This window comes from Balaenoptera borealis (assembly GCF_965194805.1).
Source record: "Balaenoptera borealis genome assembly, chromosome: 10".
NCBI lineage: Eukaryota > Metazoa > Chordata > Mammalia > Artiodactyla > Balaenopteridae > Balaenoptera > Balaenoptera borealis.
Window position 1 is genome coordinate 40,326,687 of NC_138874.1, and position 14,414 is coordinate 40,341,100.

Here is a 14,414-nt window from a genome sequence, read left to right on the forward strand (position 1 = left end):
AAAGGTGCTGATTCTCCAAGGAGGGAGATTGCTAGTAAAGGGGCTGGAATGGCGAACCGGAGCACAAGGAGATGAGAAATGAGGTGCGTTTTAGAAACCTTTCCCGGTCACACGGTGTACCATCTTCTGGGTTGCTCGTGCATGTTTTCGACGTAGGAAGATGCCCTTGAACCTGGAGATTTGGGACCCATGGGATGGGTACCACGCTGTATTACTTTAAAGGGTCTGCGTTAGTTCACCCAACCTCACCAAACCTCTCAGCCCCAAGAGTGTCCACCCTTATGTCTCAATCAGCTGTGGGTCTAGATATGGTCAATCCAGGTGGCATCGCAGCCCCTGAACGAATTTTGTAAGAATTTCTCTCTCTTTCACTGTCTTTGTTTCACGGGTTTTTAAAAGTAATTGATTTTTATAATAGGGTTTAGCTGCTTTGCACTGCTGTGTTTATGCCGCTTTACACCCACTTGACTCACTTACAGAGAGATATCAATACATAGGTTTTAAGATTCTTACTAGTCAGATATATTCTTGGGCGGTGAATAGGGGGCGTTGAGTCCAGTTCACTGAGAAAGGAGTAGGTCTGGTCTATTACATATTGGGTTTATGGAACGGTATCTGAGCTAATTTGAAACCCTTGTTTTATGCATCACCCCACCTCACCTTTCCCGTTAAGCAGCCATAGTGTGTTTTCTAAACGTGCGACTCTGTTCTGTTTTGTAATTCAGTTCAAGGGTAGCGGTTTTTACATTCCCTCTGTAAGTGATATCTTATGATAAGTGTCTTTTTCTGTGTGACTTATTTCACTTAGAATCGTCGTACCTAAATCCACTCATCATGCTGCTCCTAGCCTTATGACGTTGATTTCATGGCTGAGTGATATTCCATTGTACATAAGGACCACAACTTCTTTATCCATTCTTCTCTTTCCTGGGATGTTTAAGGTGTAACGAAGTGGAGGTTCTTGTCAACAGAGCAGCCCTAAACTTTGGGGTGCCTGTGTCTTGCTGATTTTTAGTTTTCCCAATTTATACGCCAATGAGTGGAAGTGCCCTATGCTCTCTAAGCTGAGTTTTTTAGATGTTTCAGGACACACCGTACACTTCTCCAGAGTGGCTGTTGGCAATTTACAGCCCACCCATCAGCGTAGCAAGGCTCCCATTTCTCCATGGCCTGTCCTGCATTTCTGGTTTTGACACTTTATTCAGCATGGCCCTTTTGACCGATGGGAAGCGAGACTTCTTTGTAGCGCTGATTTGCCTTTCCAGGTTGCTTGGTTGGCCAAAAAGGGCGTATGCGTTTTTTCCTGAATATATTCAGGAAAAAACGCATACGCCCTTTTTGTCCAAGGGCATCATTGTCGAGGTTTTGCCGCTTTTCCTGTGCTTTAAAGGCGATTCGAATCTACCTCCTGAAATCGGTTTCCTGCAATTCTGCCTTGCTTTCAAATCCTCTTCGTAGCCTTCCCTCCATATATTTGTGGACGAGAGTTATCATTTCTAACTCTGCAGGTTTGTGAATTGCAGTGCCCCTGAGCTCCATTTTTCAACTCGCTTTCTTGGGAGCTGGCCGCAAAAGCGCAGGATTGCTTCAGGCCCTATTCTGGCTCCGAGCGGCAGGCTGAGCCTGTGGTTAATTCTGCTACCTGATGGGAAAATAGAGTGACCTGTGCCTGTCCCAACACCTAGAGCTAGTCTCTCATTGGTTCCCCCTCTTCCCGTTCATCCTCAGGACAAATTGCAACGTGTACGGAACAGGAGGTTAAAGGTGCTGATTCTCCAAGGAGGGAGATTGCTAGTAAAGCGGCTGGAATGGCGAACCGGAGCACAAGGAGATGAGAAATGAGGTGCGTTTTAGAAACCTTTCCCGGTCACACGGTGTACCATCTTCTGGGTTGCTCGTGCATGTTTTTGACGTAGGAAGATGCCCTTGACCCTGGAGATTTGGGACCCATGGGATGGGTACCACGCCGTATTACTTTAAAGGGTCTGCGTTTGCTCACCCAACCTCACCAAACCTCTCAGCCCCAAGAGTGTCCACCCTTATGTCTCAGTCATCTGTGGGTCTAGATATGGTCAATCCAGCTGGCATCGCAGCAACTGAACGAATTTTGTAAGAATTTCTCTCTCTTTCACTGTCTTTGTTTCACGGGTTTTTAAAAGTAATTGATTTTTATAATGGGGTTTAGCTGCTTTGCACTGCTGTGTTTATGCCGCTTTACACCTACTTGACTCACTTACAGAGAGATATCACTACATAGGTTTTAAGATTCTTACTAGTCAGATATATTCTTGGGCGGTGAATAGGGGTTGTTGAGTCCAGTTCACTGAGCAAGGAGTAGGTCTTGTCTATTACATATTGGGTTTATGGAACGGTATCTGAGCTAATTTGAAACCCTTGTTTTATGCATCACCCCACCTCACCTTTCCCGTTAAGCAGCCATAGTGTGTTTTCTAAACGTGCTACTCTGTTCTGTTTTGTAATTCAGTTCAAGGGTAGCGGTTTTTACATTCTCTCTGTAAGTGATATCTTATGATAAGCGTCTTTTTCTGTGTGACTTATTTCACTTAGAATCGTCGTACCTAAATCCACTCATCATGCTGCTCCTAGCCTTATGACGTTGATTTCATGGCTGAGTGATATTCCATTGTACATAAGGACCACAACTTCTTTATCCATTCTTCTCTTTCCTGGGATGTTTAAGGTGTAACGAAGTGGAGGTTCTTGTCAACAGAGCAGCCCTAAACTTTGGGGTGCCTGTGTCTTGCTGATTTTTAGTTTTCCCAATTTATACGCCCATGAGTGGAAGTGCCCTATGCTCTCTAAGCTGAGTTTTTTAGATGTTTCAGGACACACCGTACACTTCTCCAGAGTGGCTGTTGGCAATTTACCGCCCGCCCATCAGCGTAGCAAGGCTCCCATTTCTCCATGGCCTGTCCTGCATTTCTGGTTTTGACACTTTATTCAGCATGGCCCTTTTGACCGATGGGAAGCGAGACTTCTTTGTAGCGCTGATTTGCCTTTCCAGGTTGCTTGGTTGGCCAAAAAGGGCGTATGCGTTTTTTCCTGAATATATTCAGGAAAAAACGCATACGCCCTTTTTGGCCAAGGGCATCATCGTCGAGGTTTTGCCGCTTTTCCTGTGCTTTAAAGGCGATTCGAATCTACCTCCTGAAATCGGTTTCCTGCAATTCTGCCTTGCTTTCAAATCCTCTTCGTAGCCTTCCCTCCATATATTTGTGGACGAGAGTTATCATTTCTAACTCTGCAGGTTTGTGAATTGCAGTGCCCCTGAGCTCCATTTTTCAACTCGCTTTCTTGGAAGCTGGCCGCAAAAGCGCAGGATTGCTTCAGGCCCTATTCTGGCTCCGGGCGGCAGGCTGAGCCTGTGGTTAATTCTTCTTCCTGATGGGAAAATAGAGTGACCTGTGCCTGTCCCAACACCTAGAGCTAGTCTCTCATTGGTTCCCCCTCTTCCCGTTCATCCTCAGGACAAATTGCAACGTGTACGGAACAGGAGGTTAAAGGTGCTGATTCTCCAAGGAGGGAGATTGCTAGTAAAGCGGCTGGAATGGCGAACCGGAGCACAAGGAGATGAGAAATGAGGTGCGTTTTAGAAACCTTTCCCGGTCACACGGTGTACCATCTTCTGGGTTGCTCGTGCATGTTTTCGACGTAGGAAGATGCCCTTGAACCTGGAGATTTGGGACCCATGGGATGGGTACCACGCCGTATTACTTTAAAGGGTCTGCGTTAGTTCACCCAACCTCACCAAACCTCTCAGCCCCAAGAGTGTCCACCCTTATGTCTCAATCAGCTGTGGGTCTAGATATGGTCAATCCAGGTGGCATCGCAGCCCCTGAACGAATTTTGTAAGAATTTCTCTCTCTTTCACTGTCTTTGTTTCACGGGTTTTTAAAAGTAATTGATTTTTATAATAGGGTTTAGCTGCTTTGCACTGCTGTGTTTATGCCGCTTTACACCCACTTGACTCACTTACAGAGAGATATCAATACATAGGTTTTAAGATTCTTACTAGTCAGATATATTCTTGGGCGGTGAATAGGGGGCGTTGAGTCCAGTTCACTGAGCAAGGAGTAGGTCTGGTCTATTACATATTGGGTTTATGGAACGGTATCTGAGCTAATTTGAAACCCTTGTTTTATGCATCACCCCACCCCACCTTTCCCGTTAAGCAGCCATAGTGTGTTTTCTAAACGTGCGACTCTGTTCTGTTTTGTAATTCAGTTCAAGGGTAGCAGTTTTTACATTCTCTCTGTAAGTGATATCTTATGATAAGTGTCTTTTTCTGTGTGACTTATTTCACTTAGAATCGTCGTACCTAAATCCACTCATCATGCTGCTCCTAGCCTTATGACGTTGATTTCATGGCTGAGTGATATTCCATTGTACATAAGGACCACCACTTCTTTATCCATTCTTCTCTTTCCTGGAATGTTTAAGGTGTAACGAAGTGGAAGTTCTTGTCAACAGAGCAGCCCTAAACTTTGGGGTGCCTGTGTCTTGCTGATTTTTAGTTTTCCCAATTTATACGCCCATGAGTGGAAGTGCCCTATGCTCTCTAAGCTGAGTTTTTTAGATGTTTCAGGACACACCGTACACTTCTCCAGAGTGGCTGTTGGCAATTTACAGCCCGCCCATCAGCGTAGCAAAGCTCCCATTTCTCCATGGCCTGTCCTGCATTTCTGGCTTTGACACTTTATTCAGCATGGCCCTTTTGACCGATGGGAAGCGAGACTATTTTGTAGCGCTGATTTGCCTTTCCAGGTTGCTTGGTTGGCCAAAAAGGGCATATGCGTTTTTTCCTGAATATATTCAGGAAAAAGCGCATATGCCCTTTTTGGCCAAGGGCATCATTGTCGACGTTTTGCTGCTTTTCCTGTGCTTTAAAGGCGATTCGAATCTACCTCCTGAAATCTGTTTCCTGCAATTCTGCCTTGCTTTCAAATCCTCTTCATTGCCTTCCCTCAATATATTTGTAGACGAGAGTTATCATTTCTAACTCTGCAGGTTTGTGAATTGCAGTGCCCCTGAGCTACATTTTTCAACTCGCTTTCTTGGGAGCTGGCCGCAAAAGCGCAGGATTGCTTCAGGCCCTATTCTGGCTCCGGGCGGCAGGCTGAGCCTGTGGTTGATTCTTCTTCCTGATGGGAAAATAGAGTGACCTGTGCCTGTCCCAACACCTAGAGCTAGTCTCTCATTGGTTCCCCCTCTTCCCGTTCATCCTCAGGACAAATTGCAACGTGTACGGAACAGGAGGTTAAAGGTGCTGATTCTCCAAGGAGGGAGATTGCTAGTAAAGCGGCTGGAATGGCGAACCGGAGCACAAGGAGATGAGAAATGAGGTGCGTTTTAGAAACCTTTCCCGGTCACACGGTGTACCATCTTCTGGGTTTCTCATGCATGTTTTCAATGTAGGACGATGCCCTTGAACCTGGAGATGTGGGACCCAAGGGATGGGTACCACGCCGTATTACTTTAAGGGGTCTGCATTAGCTCACCCAACCTCACCAAACCTCTCAGCCCCAAGAGTGTCCACCCTTATGTCTCAATCAGCTATGTGTCTAGATATGGTCAATCCAGGTGGCATCGCAGCCCCTGAAGGAATTTTGTAAGAATTTCTCTCTCTTTCACTGTCTTTGTTTCACGGGTTTTTAAAAGTAATTGATTTTTATTATGGGGTTTAGCTGCTTTGCACTGCTGTGTTTATGCCGCTTTACACCCACTTGACTCACTTACAGAGAGATAGAAATACATAGGTTTTAAGATTCTTACTAGTCAGATATATTCCTGGGCGGTGAATAGGGGTTGTTGAGTCCAGTTCACTGAGCAAGGAGTAGGTCTTGTCTATTACATATTGGGTTTATGGAACGGTATCTGAGCTAATTTGAAACCCTTGTTTTATGCATCACCCCACCTCACCTTTCCCGTTAAGCAGCCATAGTGTGTTTTCTAAATGTGCGACTCTGTTCTGTTTTGTAATTCAGTTCAAGGGTAGCGGTTTTTACATTCCCTCTATAAGTGATATCTTATGATCAGTGTCTTTTTCTGTGTGACTTATTTCACTTAGAATCGTCGTACCTAATTCCACTCATCATGCTGCTCCTAGCCTTATGACGTTGATTTCTTGGCTGAGTGATATTCCATTGTACATAAGGACCACAACTTCTTTATCCATTCTTCTCTTTCCTGGGATATTTCAGGTGTAGCGAAGTGGAGGTTCTTGTCAACAGAGCAGCCCTAAACTTTGGGGTGCCTGTGTCTTGCTGATTTTTAGTTTTCCCAATTTATACGCCCATGAGTGGAAGTGCCTTATGCTCTCTAAGCTGAGTTTTTTAGATGTTTCAGGACACACCGTACACTTCTCCAGAGTGGCGGTTGGCAATTTACAGCCCGCCCATCAGCGTAGCAAGGCTCCCATTTCTCCATGGCCTGTCCTGCATTTCTGGTTTTGACCCTTTATTCAGCATGGCCCTTTTGACCGATGGGAAGCGAGACTTCTTTGTAGCGCTGATTTGCCTTTCCAGGTAGCTTGGTTGGCCAAAAAGGGCGTATGCGTTTTTTCCTGAATATATTCAGGAAAAAACGCATACGCCCTTTTTGGCCAAGGGCATCATTGTCGAGGTTTTGCCGCTTTTCCTGTGCTTTAAAGGCGATTCGAATCTACCTCCTGAAATCTGTTTCCTGCAATTCTGCCTTGCTTTCAAATCCTCTTCGTTGCCTTCCCTCCATATATTTGTGGACGAGAGTTATCATTTCTAAGTCTGCAGGTTTGTGAATTGCAGTGCCCCTGAGCTCCATTTTTCAACTCGCTTTCTTGGGAGCTGGCCGCAAAAGCGCAGGATTGCTTCAGGCCCTATTCTGGCTCTGGGCGGCAGGCTGAGCCTGTGGTTGATTCTTCTTCCTGATGGGAAAATAGCGTGACCTGTGCCTGTCCCAACACCTAGAGCTAGTCTCTCATTGGTTCCCCCTCTTCCCGTTCATCCTCAGGACAAATTGCAACCTGTACGGAACAGGAGGTTAAAGGTGCTGATTCTCCAAGGAGGGAGATTGCTAGTAAAGCGGCTGGAATGGCGAACCGGAACACAAGGAGATGAGAAATGAGGTGCGTTTTAGAAACCTTTCCCGATCACACGGTGTACCATCTTCTGGGTTTCTCATGCATGTTTTCGATGTAGGAAGATGTCCTTGAACCTGGAGATTTGGGACCCATGGGATGGCAACCACGCCGTATTACTTTAAAGGGTCTGCGTTAGCTCACCCAACTTCACCACACCTCTCAGCCCCAAGAGTGTCCACCCTTATGTCTCAATCAGCTGTGGGTCTAGATATGGTCAATCCAGGTGGCATCGCAGCCCCTGAAGGTATTTTGTAAGAATTTCTCTCTCTTTCACTGTCTTTGTTTCACGGGTTTTTAAAAGTAATTGATTTTTATAATGGGGTTTAGCTGCTTTGCACTGCTGTGTTTATGCCGCTTTAAACCCACTTGACTCACTTACAGAGAGATATCAATACATAGGTTTTAAGATTTTTACTACTCAGATATATCCTTGGGCGGTGAATAGGGGGTGTTGAGTCCAGTTCACTGAGCAAGGAGTAGGTCTTGTCTATTACATATTGGGTTTATGGAACGGTATCTGAGCTAATTTGAAACCCTTCTTTTATGCATCACCCCACCTCACCTTTCCCGTTATGCAGCCATAGTGTGTTTTCTAAACGTGCGACTCTGTTCCATTTTGTAATTCAGTTCAAGGGTAGCGGTTTTTACATTCCCTCTATAATTGATATCTTATGATAAGTGTCTTTTTCTGTGTGACTTATTTCACTTAGAATCGTCGTACCTAAATCCACTCATCATGCTGCTCCTAGCCTTATGACGTTGATTTCTTGGCTGAGTGATATTCCATTGTACATAAGGACCACAACTTCTTTATCCATTCTTCTCTTTCCTGGGATATTTCAGGTGTAGCGAAGTGGAGGTTCTTGTCAACGGAGCAGCCCTAAACCTTGGGGTGCCTGTGTCTTGCTGATTTTTAGTTTTCCCAATTTATACGCCCATGAGTGGAAGTGCCCTATGCTCTCTAAGCTGAGTTTTTTAGATGTTTCAGGACACACCGTACACTTCTCCAGAGTGGCTGTTGGCAATTTACAGCCCGCCCATCAGCGTAGCAAGGCTCCCATTTCTCCATGGCCTGTCCTGCATTTCTGGTTTTGACCCTTTATTCAGCATGGCCCTTTTGACCGATGGGAAGCGAGACTTCTTTGTAGCGCTGATTTGCCTTTCCAGGTTGCTTGGTTGGCCAAAAAGGGCGTATGCGTTTTTTCCTGAATATATTCAGGAAAAAACGCATACGCCCTTTTTGGCCAAGGGCATCATTGTCGAGGTTTTGCCGCTTTTCCTGTGCTTTAAAGGCGATTCGAATCTACCTCCTGAAATCTGTTTCCTGCAATTCTGCCTTGCTTTCAAATCCTCTTCGTTGCCTTCCCTCCATATATTTGTGGACGAGAGTTATCATTTCTAAGTCTGCAGGTTTGTGAATTGCAGTGCCCCTGAGCTCCATTTTTCAACTCGCTTTCTTGGCAGCTGGCCGCAAAAGCGCAGGATTGCTTCAGGCCCTATTCTGGCTCCGGGCGGCAGGCTGAGCCTGTGGTTGATTCTTCTTCCTGATGGGAAAATAGAGTGACCTGGGCCTGTCCCAACACCTAGAGCTAGTCTCTCATTGGTTCCCCCTCTTCCCGTTCATCCTCAGGACAAATTGCAACGTGTACGGAACAGGAGGTTAAAGGTGCTGATTCTCCAAGGAGGGAGATTGCTAGTAAAGCGGCTGGAATGGCGAACCGGAGCACAAGGAGATGAGAAATGAGGTGCGTTTTAGAAACCTTTCCCGGTCACACGGTGTACCATCTTCTGGGTTTCTCATGCATGTTTTCAATGTAGGACGATGCCCTTGAACCTGGAGATGTGGGACCCAAGGGATGGGTACCACGCCGTATTACTTTAAGGGGTCTGCATTAGCTCACCCAACCTCACCAAACCTCTCAGCCCCAAGAGTGTCCACCCTTATGTCTCAATCAGCTATGTGTCTAGATATGGTCAATCCAGGTGGCATCGCAGCCCCTGAAGGAATTTTGTAAGAATTTCTCTCTCTTTCACTGTCTTTGTTTCACGGGTTTTTAAAAGTAATTGATTTTTATTATGGGGTTTAGCTGCTTTGCACTGCTGTGTTTATGCCGCTTTACACCCACTTGACTCACTTACAGAGAGATAGAAATACATAGGTTTTAAGATTCTTACTAGTCAGATATATTCCTGGGCGGTGAATAGGGGTTGTTGAGTCCAGTTCACTGAGCAAGGAGTAGGTCTTGTCTATTACATATTGGGTTTATGGAACGGTATCTGAGCTAATTTGAAACCCTTGTTTTATGCATCACCCCACCTCACCTTTCCCGTTAAGCAGCCATAGTGTGTTTTCTAAATGTGCGACTCTGTTCTGTTTTGTAATTCAGTTCAAGGGTAGCGGTTTTTACATTCCCTCTATAAGTGATATCTTATGATCAGTGTCTTTTTCTGTGTGACTTATTTCACTTAGAATCGTCGTACCTAATTCCACTCATCATGCTGCTCCTAGCCTTATGACGTTGATTTCTTGGCTGAGTGATATTCCATTGTACATAAGGACCACAACTTCTTTATCCATTCTTCTCTTTCCTGGGATATTTCAGGTGTAGCGAAGTGGAGGTTCTTGTCAACAGAGCAGCCCTAAACTTTGGGGTGCCTGTGTCTTGCTGATTTTTAGTTTTCCCAATTTATACGCCCATGAGTGGAAGTGCCTTATGCTCTCTAAGCTGAGTTTTTTAGATGTTTCAGGACACACCGTACACTTCTCCAGAGTGGCGGTTGGCAATTTACAGCCCGCCCATCAGCGTAGCAAGGCTCCCATTTCTCCATGGCCTGTCCTGCATTTCTGGTTTTGACCCTTTATTCAGCATGGCCCTTTTGACCGATGGGAAGCGAGACTTCTTTGTAGCGCTGATTTGCCTTTCCAGGTAGCTTGGTTGGCCAAAAAGGGCGTATGCGTTTTTTCCTGAATATATTCAGGAAAAAACGCATACGCCCTTTTTGGCCAAGGGCATCATTGTCGAGGTTTTGCCGCTTTTCCTGTGCTTTAAAGGCGATTCGAATCTACCTCCTGAAATCTGTTTCCTGCAATTCTGCCTTGCTTTCAAATCCTCTTCGTTGCCTTCCCTCCATATATTTGTGGACGAGAGTTATCATTTCTAAGTCTGCAGGTTTGTGAATTGCAGTGCCCCTGAGCTCCATTTTTCAACTCGCTTTCTTGGGAGCTGGCCGCAAAAGCGCAGGATTGCTTCAGGCCCTATTCTGGCTCTGGGCGGCAGGCTGAGCCTGTGGTTGATTCTTCTTCCTGATGGGAAAATAGCGTGACCTGTGCCTGTCCCAACACCTAGAGCTAGTCTCTCATTGGTTCCCCCTCTTCCCGTTCATCCTCAGGACAAATTGCAACCTGTACGGAACAGGAGGTTAAAGGTGCTGATTCTCCAAGGAGGGAGATTGCTAGTAAAGCGGCTGGAATGGCGAACCGGAACACAAGGAGATGAGAAATGAGGTGCGTTTTAGAAACCTTTCCCGATCACACGGTGTACCATCTTCTGGGTTTCTCATGCATGTTTTCGATGTAGGAAGATGTCCTTGAACCTGGAGATTTGGGACCCATGGGATGGCAACCACGCCGTATTACTTTAAAGGGTCTGCGTTAGCTCACCCAACTTCACCACACCTCTCAGCCCCAAGAGTGTCCACCCTTATGTCTCAATCAGCTGTGGGTCTAGATATGGTCAATCCAGGTGGCATCGCAGCCCCTGAAGGTATTTTGTAAGAATTTCTCTCTCTTTCACTGTCTTTGTTTCACGGGTTTTTAAAAGTAATTGATTTTTATAATGGGGTTTAGCTGCTTTGCACTGCTGTGTTTATGCCGCTTTAAACCCACTTGACTCACTTACAGAGAGATATCAATACATAGGTTTTAAGATTTTTACTACTCAGATATATCCTTGGGCGGTGAATAGGGGGTGTTGAGTCCAGTTCACTGAGCAAGGAGTAGGTCTTGTCTATTACATATTGGGTTTATGGAACGGTATCTGAGCTAATTTGAAACCCTTCTTTTATGCATCACCCCACCTCACCTTTCCCGTTATGCAGCCATAGTGTGTTTTCTAAACGTGCGACTCTGTTCCATTTTGTAATTCAGTTCAAGGGTAGCGGTTTTTACATTCCCTCTATAATTGATATCTTATGATAAGTGTCTTTTTCTGTGTGACTTATTTCACTTAGAATCGTCGTACCTAAATCCACTCATCATGCTGCTCCTAGCCTTATGACGTTGATTTCTTGGCTGAGTGATATTCCATTGTACATAAGGACCACAACTTCTTTATCCATTCTTCTCTTTCCTGGGATATTTCAGGTGTAGCGAAGTGGAGGTTCTTGTCAACGGAGCAGCCCTAAACCTTGGGGTGCCTGTGTCTTGCTGATTTTTAGTTTTCCCAATTTATACGCCCATGAGTGGAAGTGCCCTATGCTCTCTAAGCTGAGTTTTTTAGATGTTTCAGGACACACCGTACACTTCTCCAGAGTGGCTGTTGGCAATTTACAGCCCGCCCATCAGCGTAGCAAGGCTCCCATTTCTCCATGGCCTGTCCTGCATTTCTGGTTTTGACCCTTTATTCAGCATGGCCCTTTTGACCGATGGGAAGCGAGACTTCTTTGTAGCGCTGATTTGCCTTTCCAGGTTGCTTGGTTGGCCAAAAAGGGCGTATGCGTTTTTTCCTGAATATATTCAGGAAAAAACGCATACGCCCTTTTTGGCCAAGGGCATCATTGTCGAGGTTTTGCCGCTTTTCCTGTGCTTTAAAGGCGATTCGAATCTACCTCCTGAAATCTGTTTCCTGCAATTCTGCCTTGCTTTCAAATCCTCTTCGTTGCCTTCCCTCCATATATTTGTGGACGAGAGTTATCATTTCTAAGTCTGCAGGTTTGTGAATTGCAGTGCCCCTGAGCTCCATTTTTCAACTCGCTTTCTTGGCAGCTGGCCGCAAAAGCGCAGGATTGCTTCAGGCCCTATTCTGGCTCCGGGCGGCAGGCTGAGCCTGTGGTTGATTCTTCTTCCTGATGGGAAAATAGAGTGACCTGGGCCTGTCCCAACACCTAGAGCTAGTCTCTCATTGGTTCCCCCTCTTCCCGTTCATCCTCAGGACAAATTGCAACCTGTATGAAACAATAGGTTAAAGGTGCTGATTCTCCAAGTGGTTAGATTGCTAGTGAAGCAGCTGGATCTGGGGAACCCGAGCAGCAGGAGATGTGAAATGAGGTGCGTTTTAGAAACCTTTCCAGGTCACACGGTGTATCATCATTTCGGTTTCCCATGCATGTTTTCGCTGTAGGATGATTCCCTTGAACCTGGAGGTTTGGAACAAATGGAATGGGTACCATGCAGTATTACTTTAAAGTGTCTTCGTTTGTTCACCCAATCTCACCAATCCTCTCAGCCCCAACAGTTTCCAGACTTATTTCTAATCCAGCTGTGGGTCTAGATATGGTCAATCCAGGTTGCTTCAATGCCCCTGAACGATCTCTGTAAGAATTTCTCTCTCTTTCAATGTCTTTGTTGTTTTTTTTTTTTTTTTGAAATTTATTTTTATACTGGGGTTTAGCTGATTTTCACTGCTGTGTTTATACCATTTTACACCCACTTGATTCACTTACAGAGAGATATTAATACATAGGTTTTAAGATTCCTACTAGTCAGATATATTTTTTGTGCGTTGAATAGGGGGTTTGGAGTCCAGTTCACTGAGCAAGGAATAGGGCTTGTCTGTTACATATGTGGTTTATGGAACGCTATCTGTGCTAATTTCAAACCCTTGTTTTATGCCTCACCCCACCTCACCTTTCTGTTAAGCAGCCATGGTGTGTTCTCTAAATGTGTGGCTCTATTCTGTTTTGTAATATATGTCCTGTGCAGCGATTTTTACATTCCCTCTATAAGTGATATCTTATGATAAGTGTCTTTTTCTGTGTGACTTATTTCACTTCTAAACGTCGTACGTAAATCCAGTCAGCATGCTGCTACTAGCCTTATAACATTTATTACATGGCTGAGTGATATTCCATTGTACCTAATTACCACAATTTCTTTATCCATTTTTCTCTTTCCTGGGATATTTAAGGTGTACCGAATTGGAGTTTCTTGTCAACAGAGCAGCCCTAATCTTTGGGGTGCCCGTGTCTTGTTGATTTTTAGATTTCCCAATTTATACGCCCATAAGTGTAAGTGCCCTATGCTCTCTAGCTGTGTTTTTTAGATGTTTTAGGAAACACCATACACTTCTACAGAGTGGCCGTTGGCAGTTTACATCCCCCCCATCAGCCTAACAAGGCTCCCTTTTCTCCATGGCCTGTCCTGCATTTCTGGTTTTTATACTTTTTTCAGCATGGTCCCCTTTGACCGATGGGAAGTGAGACTTCTTTGTATTGCTGATTTGCATTTCCGGCTTGCTTGGAGAGTCATAATTTATAATTCTGCATATTTGTGAATTGAAGTTTCCTGAGCTTCATTTGTCAACTCGCTTTTTTGGGAGCTGGCCGCAAAACCGGTGGTGTGCTTCTGCCCCTACTGTGGTTTCGGGCGGCAGGCTAAGCCTTTGCTTAATTCTTCTTCCTGATTGGAAATTAGAGTGACTTTTGCCTGTCCGAACATCTAGGGCTTGTCTCTCATTGTTTCTCCTCCTTCCCCTTCATCCTGTGGACAAATTCCCAACTCTGTGCAACAGGACATAGAAGGTGCTGACATCCTCAAGTGGGGAGATTGTTAGGAAAGAGGCTGGTGGGGTGAACTCGACCACCATGAGATTAAGAGATGAGGTGCCTTTTCCAAAATCTTCCTGATCCAACCGTGTACCATCTTCTGGGTGTCACAGGCATATTTTAGCTGTAGGAAAGTTCCCATGTATGTAAGGAGAACACCAGGGATTTTTCCAAATCAGTGTCTCCCCGAACCCCAATCTGACGAATTTTTTTTAAATTTTATTTATTTATTTATTCATTTATTTATTTATTGGCTGTGTTGGGTCCTCTCCTCTGTGGGAGGGCTTCCTCCAGCAGCGGCAAGCGGGGGCCACTCCTCATCGCGGTGCGCGGGCCTCTCACCATCGCAGCCTCTCCTGTTGCAGAGCACAGGCTCCAGACGCGCAGGCTCAGTAGTTGTGGCTCACGGGCCCAGCCGCTCTGCGGCACGTGGGATCTTCCCAGACCAGGGCTCGAACCCGTGTCCCCTGCATCGGCAGGCAGACTCTCAACCACTGCGCCACCAGGGAAGCCC